Source organism: Labrus mixtus, chromosome 10 (assembly GCF_963584025.1).
Source record: "Labrus mixtus chromosome 10, fLabMix1.1, whole genome shotgun sequence".
NCBI lineage: Eukaryota > Metazoa > Chordata > Actinopteri > Labriformes > Labridae > Labrus > Labrus mixtus.
The window spans coordinates 30,276,427-30,288,239 of NC_083621.1; the positions used below are offsets into that span (position 1 = coordinate 30,276,427).

Here is an 11,813-nt window from a genome sequence, read left to right on the forward strand (position 1 = left end):
TATGTTCTCTATAAGTAATTATTTACATTATGTTTATATATATATTTTGAGTTTCATTTAGTTTTGAAAACTTTCCTATAATTAAAAACTCTACTTAATTCCAACTAAAAACTATATTTTGAAATACTTAAAACTTTAAATACTCTTTGCAATGCCAAAATTACACAAGTCCACGGAACAGAAATAATTCAGTGAAGTTTTACATTGTTTTGGGGTGTGTGTGTGTGTGCGCCTGTGCGTGCCCATGTGTGAGATCAGATCATTCTAAAGGCTCAATAACCAAAAACCATGACAAATGTGTCAGAAAATGTGGGGAAATCGACAACTGTGTTACCCTCAAGCACAACTGCAACCTTTTCGGGGGCAGACGACCACAGCATCTGTTGAAGTGGCACTGATCATGAGGAGCCCGACTGGTATGTTGTTGATTTGCATTCATCTGACAGGGCCACCTAAAGACAAGAACAGAGAACTGTTACACATTAACTACCTAAGCTTCAGTGTTTCCCACTGAATGACAATGTACCCAACGCAGACATTGTTTTTTTGATCAGCTGAAAAATATGGAAAGGACACTAACCTATTGTTATTCAGGGGTTTCTTTATTCACTACTTTAAATATAGTAATTATTCTCCTTATTTCTTTTTCTTAAAAGAATCAAAGCAAAATGGTACCAAAAGACACTGGCTCCACTTACAAGCTTTTTTTTAAAAAACACAATATTAAATGCTTTTTCTTTCTATCAATGTTGTTGTTCATGTTGTTTAGATGTTTTAAGCCTAGATGTTCCAGGACAATTATTACTTCATTCAAAATTACAGAATCTGAATAAAATAGATGATGTTGGAGAGATCCTGGAACGCTGGTCTGCCCTAAAGATGGAGTCACAGGTGAGTTTTTTTTCTTTACTTTTGTGTTTTGTGTGAGCAGATGAGGCTGTGACCCTGACAGGTTTCCTGACATTAACATGTTACTACTTGTGAATATAAAGTGTAGGGATCTCAACGTCAGTCACTAAATCTGACAAGCATCCAGGACTTCAAAAGCCACATTACAATTCTAAATAATATGTTGACTTACATCCAACAGCTTCAGAAACCTGGAGTCATCCTCATACAGATATGTAGGGAGAGCACGGAGGACAGCAGCACGTTGGACGTCAACTTGTTCCTTAAGTGTGACAAAACATTATTCTTAATTTTAAATGCTTAACAAGGAAGGCACACAGTTCATCACAAGAAATAGCTCTATGATGTTTTTAAATACGGTTGGGTAATATTTACCGAACTGTCAAATGACAATATACAGAGTGGAAGACTTGATGATGATTTTTTTTCAAACAGTCTTTCATGATAGAAGACTGTCATCCGTTAACAATGGCATCATCATTTAGCCCTATTATTATCATGCATGAAGAAGTATAATCAACTCACCTGGAGGTCATAAGTGTTGAAGAGCTGATTCAGGACTTCAGATACCTTCCCTGTGCGTGCAGCTTTCTTCCTGAACAAACCCTCAAGACAAGTCTGTCTAACTCAGCATAGAAGTGGTTTTTCAGGTTGATGTTTGTAATTCTGTGAAACTTTGCACAGATCTGTAAAAATAAAAAAGAGATTTTTAAGTTACATTGAAGTGCATTTCAAAAGAAAAGGAAAATGAAGCTGTTAATCTTTTTAAACATGGCAAAACTTTTAATTTGTTAAAAGCTTGTCAGATTTAGTGACTGACGTTGAGATCCCTACACTTTATATTCACAAAGTATAGTTAAATGTTAATGTCAGGGTCACAGCCTCATCTGCTCACACAAAACACAAAAGTAAAGAAAAAAAACTCACCTGTGACTCCATCTTTAGGGCAGACCAGCATTCCAGGATCTCTCCAACAGGCAAGTCATCATTAATGACCTCTTTACATCTCAGGGAAAAGGTGGTCTGCAGTAACTTTGGAATCAGAAAAGAGGTTTTTGACTAATAAGTGGGGCCCTTCTACAAAGCATAGAATGATGATACAGTGAACAGATACAGTGATTTTAGATACATTTCCCTTTTGTGCATTGCTCACATCTGTATTCTCTTTACAGTGATTGTGCACAATAAATGTCTATTAAAAGTCTGTGCTTTAAATATACATACCACATTGCGTACTCCAGATATAACCAAGTTGCCAGTGTTTAAGCCTTAAGACAAAGAAAATTAAAAACTAGCTAAGCTGTAAATTTTTGCAGAAATGTATCTTTACAGTTTATTTACAGTAAAGGAGTAACAGAAACGCGACTTACAGAGTGCTGAAAGGAGGGCTCAAAGATTTTGCTTTTGTTAACTTGTTTTATTAGCCTTTTGGTGCAGAACAGTGTCCTTATTTCTGGATAAATAGTGTTTACTCATTTAACAATTGAGCAGTGAATGTCAGTTATATTAGAACAATCAGTGTTTACTGTTTACGTGATCATATTTCCTGTTTATAACAGCTATAGGTTTTCCAACACCAAAGATCTGAAACCAAGATTGGCTCGTCTCGTTTTAATTAACACATACATGCATAATAAAGAATTCAAATCTGGCCTGTGGCTCCTTTCCTGCATGTCATTCCCCCAGCTAGCTCAGGGCGCCGGTGGCCTATATAGTGGTTGGCTCGAGTGCCCCTTGTACAGAGGCTGATGTCCTCCAAAGCAGGCGGCCAGGGTTTTGTCATTCCCCACATTGTCACTCAGTGATTGAAGATTGTCCGGTCTCAAATAAAGGCAGCATGCTTGTGTTGTTTCATAATATTCAGTCACACCGCCAACTACTGGCCTGGCATGGCCACTACAGCGTGTTAGGTTGGATCCTTGTGGTTATCGTCTGAGAGCTGATCTTATCTTAAAATCTTTCTGTTTTCAGTGGATCATTTCCGTGTTAATGAGGCCTGAGAGGGGACTCGATCTGTGTCTATGCGGACCGACTGATACATTATCTGTTTCCTATCGTTTATATTTTATACGGCCCCATCTGTTTGTGTTTTCAGCCACACTGTGGACCATCCTGCAGTGATTTGCAGCTTCTAGTGGACACTCGTATGGCCGAGTGACGGATGGTGGTTCCATATTATCCTTTTAATTATGCACATTGATTCCCTTGGCGGCCGCTGCCTTGTTTACTTCCCGGCTGTAATGCATTTGTGTCCGCTGCTGCATTGATGAATGTATCCTAATCTTAATCTGCACACAGCAACATCCATCTGACTAATGCAGGACTGAGGGATAAATCACTGGGGTCCTGCTCTGAGCGCTGCCAGCCGCCTGCACCCTCCTCCCTCGCTCCCCCGCTCTCCCTCTCTCTCTCTCCCTGAGCCTGCCAAACACTCACTCGACTCCTTTCGTCTGTCTCAGCTTCTCCTTCTGTCTCTTCCAAACTTCAAAACCTCCCTCAAACTTTGACTCTCCTCATCCCGATCTCTTTGCTCTCCTCTCTATCATTTCATTTGGAGTTCATTTGAATCACACTTTGGAGTCAGTCTGCCGGCAGATCTGCGTCCAACTCTTGGCTGCTTGTCTGCCTGACAAACACTCCTCCGCCTCAGACATGAAACGAGATCTCAGAGCGCAGACTCGTCTTATCTGCATACCTGTGAACTGCAGAGTGTCACATGGCTTCTGCTCAAAAATGTTGCTCAATCAACAGGAGAACACTAAACCTAATTTTCCCAAGGTCCATGTTCCTTAATTCAGAAACATTCTTAAGAGACAGACACAACACAGGACAGTTCAGGTGGATGGCCTAAACCACTCTGTACTCTGAAGGTCTCACTCAGGCTTTGTGTTATTGACCAATCATTTGTCCAACATACAGGGCCGGCCCTGGACATCTGGGGGCCCTAAGTAATATCATTTTGTGGCCCTGCCTTGCGGTGGACAGTGGAGAGTTGCCTTCGCAAACCAGCAACTGTATGCAATCACAAACCTTACGCATTTTATCTGTACCTCTTTGAACATGATGGGACACAATTATTTTACTGCTTATTAAGTACACTCACTCAAACAGTCAAAGTAAAGCTTACAGACTTGCCACATTTCTACTTCTACTTTGTTAGTGTTTGAATGCTTCATAAAGCATACCTTTTGTAATGATTTTCCCTTCTCCACAGCTTCAAAAGACGGGGAAGTTGCACCACAGATTCCTACTTTGCTGAAAACTTATTCTCTTGATATAGCAGACAGATTAAAGATTCTACAAAAGATTGTATTTTCAGTTCATATTTATTCTTTTAGAACACAGCAAGATAATAATAAACTCCACAACAACAAAAACAATGCAACAAAACTGTAACTTTAGTGAACAATAATTAGTCAAAAGTGCAAATACAAGGTTCAGTAGAAAAATACATACATCTAATAAAAATATATATGAAAAAAAAGAATAAAAAATAAAATAAATAAGCAAAAATATATTAAAAAAAGAAAAAAAAAAGGAATGAGAAAACTTTAGTCTAAAGCCCTAAAAAGCAAACTTTGATTTTCACCTCATCCATTTTGTATTACCCTGTTCCTGTTAATGACCATGTCAGAATGTTTGTCTGCTTGCTTTTTTGGATGCAAAGTCCTCTATAATGTCATCATATCTTGCTTCTGGTGTCAGCCTCCTTACATGATTGTCCACAGCCATGCTCCCCCTGAGAAAGACAATTATTTTGTTTTTACAATTAGTGTGAGCAGAAAATAATGTTAGGAGTAAGTTAAAGTAAATACAAGGTTAAATGAGGTAATTTACTTATTGATTTGTTTAACCCTTACATACTGTTCCTACAGTAACCCTTCACAGCATGGAGCAGATCATTTTTCATCTTTTATAATTACACTTGTTACCATTTGCATTCATAGATATCTTATTGATGCTCTATTATGTGTTTTCTTTAGGTTTTACTAACTTTTAGATTGTTTTTTTTCTCGCCCAGACCTAACGTTAACTGTTATAAAAGAAAACACATTCATAGCAGCTGGGTCTGTCTCTACCCGGCGCTGGACCGTGCTGCTAGCTAAACAGCGCTAGCATTAGCAACAATGATTCGGTTATCGATAGCTGAGCTAGCTAGCTGCCAACTTAAAGTTAAGATAAAGACTATATCAAGGACAACATTTCCAAAAAATAAGGCCCACGTCCATAGTATTCAAATAATTACGTTTCTAAAAATTACCTTGTGCTTCTCTCTTTTGTCCGACATCCTTCTTCTTTTTCCTTTGCTCTGCCACCGATGGATAGACTCGTTTCATCTTTTCTTTTTCTCTTCTTGACATCCTCCTCATTGTTGCCAGTTTTTAATCAACCAAATATTATGATCATTTCTTGCCGCCCTATTAGCAACACTGAGCATTACATTATCAACATTTGAAAGGTTGCCAGGTTAGTCAGAAGTAAGTAATGTCAGGTCACGGACGGTCAGTCACAGTCAATTTGGGGCCCCCCTAGTGGCGGCGGGGCCCTAAGCAGCCGCTTAATTCGTGTATAGGGAGGGCCGTCTCTGCCAACATATCCTCAAAGAAATTCAGAGAAATTAAAATCATCCACTATAAAACCGTCCTTACAGAAATACAATACATTATTGTCCCCTCGGGGAAATTAGTTGTCACAGCTTTGCACGGTTGGTACACAAGAATATAAAAGAATGTAGCGCGAGAAGAAACACAAAAACAATGAAAGAGGACGTTTAGTGCGAAGCTTCAATAGCCAAAGACAGACTCCTATAGCCTGCGAGCTCTCTGCCCGACTCCGCTGGTCACTCTTTAACTTTAATATAGGACTCTTTTGCACTACTCACCACTTCACTGTATCTTATTTTGTCTTGTACATATTTGTCTTTTCTTTTTATGTTTATTGTTGATTTTTAATGTTGTACCTGTACATAAGAGAGCACAGTTCACCCAAGTTAAATTCCTTTTGTGTGTAAGCATACCTGGACAATAAATCTGATTCTGATTCTGATTGTCTTTCAATCAAAAGAGCGCTCCACAAGGTTTATTTATGGAACACTATCCCCCCGTTTTCTGTTAATGCACAATTATGACCTCGTGAAGGAGAAAAGTAAGAAAGTGCTTAAGGTCTTTTTACCTGCTCTTTTGTAATGTTAACAGACAAAGAGTAAGGTCTTTTACCTGCTTCTTGTAAAGTGTCTCGAGATAACATTTGTTATGAGTTGACGCTATACAAATAAAAGTTGATTGATTGAATTGAAAAGATGTGGAAAAAGTCACGCTGCGTCGCTGTCTCTCCCAGCACAGCATTCAATCAGCTATCAATAAAGAATGAATGGGGATGGGTTTTTAATAGCGTCAGGTTGCGTGTAATGATGGCGCACGTGTCGCCATTTTATACTGGAATATTAGTTGCACAGCTGGATAGGATCCAGCCGAACCATTACACACCGCGCCCACCTGTCAATCAGGTCAGCTAGACGCCTTATTGTGAATAACTCTTATCCTTCATCAAATCAAAACTGATTTGGTTGAGACCTATTTGTTATTTGAACCAGGCTGTAAACATGTTAATCTCTGCTGTAAAAACAGACTTTTTAGAATGGGTGTGTATGTGACTTCCTGTGCTTCTGCAGCCAGCCTCTAGTGGACACTCCAGGAACTGCACTTTCTGCCTTTTCTCGGTCAAGAAGGCACCAACTTCAAAATGTATTTCACATTTCTACTACATATATGACCCAATGTCAATACAGATCCATGTTTCAACGGGTGAAGTATCCCTTTAACTGTATGCATTATGGTCTGTGCTGCTTTGTTATGTCTATATTATGTGCAAACTATCTTATTTGGCATACTGACTGAGGATTCCGACTGACTCCCACCCACATATGTGTGTTTTTTTGTTTTTTGTTTTTTGTTTCTTTTCTACCCAGGACAGTCTCTTTTTTGAATTTCTTTTTGTGGTCTACTGGCAGCTTTGGACATCTAGATGTGTGCCCCTTGCCTCTCTTTCTTTCTTTCCATCATTTTGTGTAATACTGCTGGGTGTTCTTGTCTGTCCTGTATGTCTGTATTGTAAAAAGAAGCTATACACAAAGTAATACAAAAAAGAAAAGAAATATGTCCACTTAGAGTTTTACACGATCCATCTCCACACAGCTACTATCAGCTCTCTGTGACGCACTGGAGCTTCATTTTAGCCATCCATGAGCCTTTTATGGTCCCCGGTGTGTGAACGCACACACACACACACACACACACACACACACACACACACACACACACACACACACACACACTCACCATCTCTTAGTCCCTCTAACTCGAGCTAATCAAATTGGTTTTAATCTGTTTTATTTAAACGACATGACAAACACTTCTGTTACCATCGCAGGCTGGATCACATTCTGCATATCACTAATAACATCAGTGCTGTCAGCAGTTTCAGCATCATTGTACTCACTCTCTAATCTTTCTGCCTCGTGCTCTCAACCTCTTTTCATTTGCTCTTTTTATTAAATGGTAGACGCTCGCCGTTAATTTCGATTTGATTCAACACACACAGATTTATTGGCTCGCAGTATGGAGTAAGATAAAAGATGAACATGATTGGAATAAATGTGCGTTCATCTAAATATGAGAGCTTTAATTTCATGCTAGCACAAAGCTCACATAGATATCTGTTCCAGCGGTCCACGTTACAGCCGACTGGAAACTTCTGTCTGTCTCATCCGCCTGAGCTCCCCTCTGGAGAAATATCCGCTAAGTGATTCAGTGTTTTCTTTAACATGGTTGCTGTGGAAACCAACTGCAGGTTGCAGAAACAATGACAACCAACATTCTTCATATCACTTCCTGCCACAAGAATCAGCCATCTTTGAGAAAGACTCTGACTCCTGTGCCAAGTCGGTCGGGCGTCCAAAGCTTTTATAAGTGAAAAGCTTTTCATAAGAAAGTCCTATCCACTTAGAACCAAGCTACATTTCTGCAGTAACTCAGGAACAGAGGGCCATAGAGACATGGTGTTAAACACCCCCATATTAGGGCACACCGTTCTGTTCTGGAGCTATTTCCCAGGGGTGGTGGACAAATCTTGGATGTGGTCGGAAAGTGGGGCACTGGTATGTCAGGGATCCTGGTCTGCTGGTGGATGTCCCCAAGCTGGTTGAGCTTGTTGTCCATCTCAGCCAGAGGGTGCCCAGGAAGAATCTACTCCAGTGCTAGCTCGCACTGGCAGGCTGTCCAACAAGGCTCGTACCGACCACATCCCCTGCTGCTCTCAAAGGCACCCTTCAGTTTTACGTTGAGGAAGCACATGCACTGCTGAGAGCCCCATGCCAGTTGGGGGGGTCCATGAAAGGGACCACCATGGGGTTAGGGCTAAAACTAATCAGTATTCAGGGGCGATTAGAGCCTGTTGGGGCCCAAGGTAAAAATGTACAATTTAACCAGTATTCTTCACCATTATGTCCGCTGGTGTCCCGTCTCCCACTCCCAGCGGCGCACACTCGATAGCGCTGGACTCACTCGGCTGCTCTGCTACCAAAGGTAACTCTTGTTAAATGCCAAAGGACAAACGCCATGATGTGATGTCTTTTTCAGCTATATGTAATCACCACCTGCTTACACTTAAAGGAAGAATATGCTATTTTTCACACTTACACGTAAATGTAGCAGAAATGTGTGACTTTGTGACTTACCAGAACCAGATGATTTAACAAAAATACAATACTGGCATGTAGATGTGTTTAAAGAGGACGTTTGGACAATAGGTAAAGTCTGGGCATGATGAAGCCCTGTGTGTTTAAGAACCATCAACTTCCTGTCACATAAAACTTCGACACACCATCACAGAAACACTGTTGCACTTTTTAAGTCTAAAACTTAACATGACTAAGGTGTTGTCTACCTGTGCACCAAATTTCACTTCGATCGGAGGAATCAATGAGTTGGAGTTTCTCCAAGTGCAACGTCCTGTTACTGCCAACAATCAGCTGTTTTTAAATGCAACGGAAACGTTCCTGCACCACAGATTTGAATGTCGGCGATGATTCCTCATATTACAGCCTCTCTTCACCGATCCCCATGTTAATGTGTGAAATCTGACACCCGAGTTGTCGGCTTCCCCCAACTTTAGCGTATGTTGATGGGTTTTCTTATCCCAACACATGGCCTCAGACACACACACAAACAGAGCCTATTCAGAGATAAACACTTTGCATGGAAGCTCATATGCAGAACTGTAAAACTGAATGATGTTCAACATCATATTGAGAAAAAGGATGGGCGCTGGGGGGAAATCCCCAAACTACCTGTGGTCCTCAGGTATAACTAATCCTGTGTGAACAGGACTTAAGTCAAGTCACGGATTTGAGTTCTTCTTTGATTGTTCACTTTTCTCCTTTTAATCATAAAAGAAAGCTCCAAAACAACAAGGCTTCACTCAGATTATCTTTCACTTGTTCAGACCTTCAAAATAAAAGAGTTGAAACAAGAAGTACGGTGACCGTCATGGTTGTGTGTGTGTGTGTGTGTGTGTGTGTGTGTGTGTGTGTGTGTGTGTGTGTGTGTGTGCAGATCTAAGGAATGAAACACTCCTAACTACATTTGAATTACATGAGGTGTGTCTGATTTATCTCCGCTCACACTGGAACTGGAACACCATCAGAGACGAGGTCACGTCATTTGCATGCAGAGATAAACAAAGTGAGTCGGGGTAAACTTTTCTGCAGACGACACGACGACAGAAACAGAAATGTGGCTCCAAATTTTAAAAAAACGCAGCTTGCGTCGTCAAAGATGAAAACCTAATGGGAGAAAACAGCTCATTTTAAAGTGCAGACCATTTTTTAAGACAGTGTGCGTGTTGATGTTTTTGATTGACCCTGGATAGGCCCCGCCCACAACAAGGTCTACACACCTGAGTCAGGTTCAGATGATGAAGCAGACAAATGTAAAACACTGTTCAAAGAGATGCTGTGATTGAAAGTATGATATACCATGAAACCTGTTAAATAAGCTTTAAGAAACCTCATGCAGTAAATTCAGTACAGACACTGACGGAGACTCCTGTGTGCCACAGGTGTGGGAGGAGCTGCAATACCAAGATTTATTTTGTTTGTTTTATAGACATGATCAAATACAGGATCAGAGTGGATTTAGAACAAGAAACTTCACACACATGTTTTGAGGAGCTCTGAGACTTATTTAACACTGAAGAAGAGGAGGAGGATATGTTTATTGGATGATATAATAATTAAAAGCCAGGAAAGAGAAACGATTACAGAAACATTAATGACAACATTTTAAATCCAGATGAAATTAAAATACTTTATTTTAAAACACAATCTGAGTGACAAACCGAGGAGGTTATTGTGAATCCAGAGGTTTGATCCATCCTGTGTGGAGTCGACCTTGTGGGGCACCCTGCAGCCCCCCCTCACCCTCCACACTCTGCCATCATTGAATCTGTTATTTTTGTTATTTTATGAATATGCTTCAATGTTTTATGTTTTTTAACTTCACTTTGTGTTGAAATAAAATGATGTAATAACCTTTTTTTCTTCTTTTGATGATGCCATCTTCAGACAGATCTGGACCCCCAGCCTCCCCCTGCCCAGAGGCCGCCCCCCACCCTCTCTCTCTCCCCCTCTTATCTCCATCAGTCTGTCTCTATCAGCCTCTGATCTGCTCTCTATTATCTCTCCTACACACACTGAAGAATAATTGCACAGTGACAGCGGAGGGAATGATATTTAAAAAAGCAATCTGCCTCGGGTTAAAGATTGCCTCTTTCAAAGTGTCACCTGCAATAAAAAGCTGACAGGAATCATCAGGTGTGTATCAGCTGTTCAAGCCAATCAAAGAACAATGTGTGTGCAGCGCTGTCATCATTATCACTCCTACATTTCTCTGTAGACTACTTTGAATGTCTTTTCTCCAACAATAACTCAGAGAAGCAATCAGCTCAGCACCAAAAAGCCCCGAATATAACGAGGAGATAAAAAAGATGTAAAATGTAATTTCTTATAATTCAGTCACATGGGGGAAATAAACTGGATTTACCTCGTGACATGAAGGACTCTGATTGTGTTCCACTGCAGATCATGAGGAGCTACATACCAGCAGACACACACACACACACACACACACACACACACACACACACACACACACACACACACACACACAAGCACACAAGCAGACACACACACACACACAGACACACACACACACACACACACACACAGACACACACACACACACACACACACACACACACACACAAGCACACAAGCAGACACACACACACACACACAGACACACACACACACACACACAGACACACACACACACACACACACACACACACAGACGCACACACACACACACACAGACACACACACAGACACACACACACAGACACACACACACAGACACACACACACACACACAGACACACACACACACACACACACACACACACACACACACACACACACACAGACACACACACATACACACACACACACACACACACACACACACACACAGACACATACACACACACACACACACACACACACACACACACACACACACACACACACAGACACATACACACACACACACACACACAGACACACACACACACACACACACACACACACACACAGACACATACACACACACACACACAGGTCGACGCTGTCCTGGCGGCGTGCAGCAGAGACCTTGGTCAGACCTCCACGAAGAGTGCATCCTCTTCTCGTCTGCTGCACTGCCTCTCCCTCAGGAGAGCGCTTTCATTATGGCGTTAACCGCCTTATTTCTGTTTAAAAGTAGCTCTCGCACAACAATCAACTCTGA

The 11,813-nt window shown here is 41.0% G+C and overlaps 1 long non-coding RNA gene across 1 annotated transcript; it reads right to left on the bottom strand.

Moving 5' to 3' along the window:
- Positions 1-359: 359 nt before the first annotated feature.
- LOC132981552 (uncharacterized) lies at positions 360-2,178 on the bottom strand. The gene is made up of 5 exons (XR_009674604.1): positions 2,134-2,178; positions 1,837-1,932; positions 1,435-1,595; positions 1,082-1,171; positions 360-452 (listed from the first exon to the last, which is right to left on the bottom strand). It is a non-coding gene; the product is annotated as an uncharacterized LOC132981552 (long non-coding RNA).
- Positions 2,179-11,813: the final 9,635 nt, after the last annotated feature.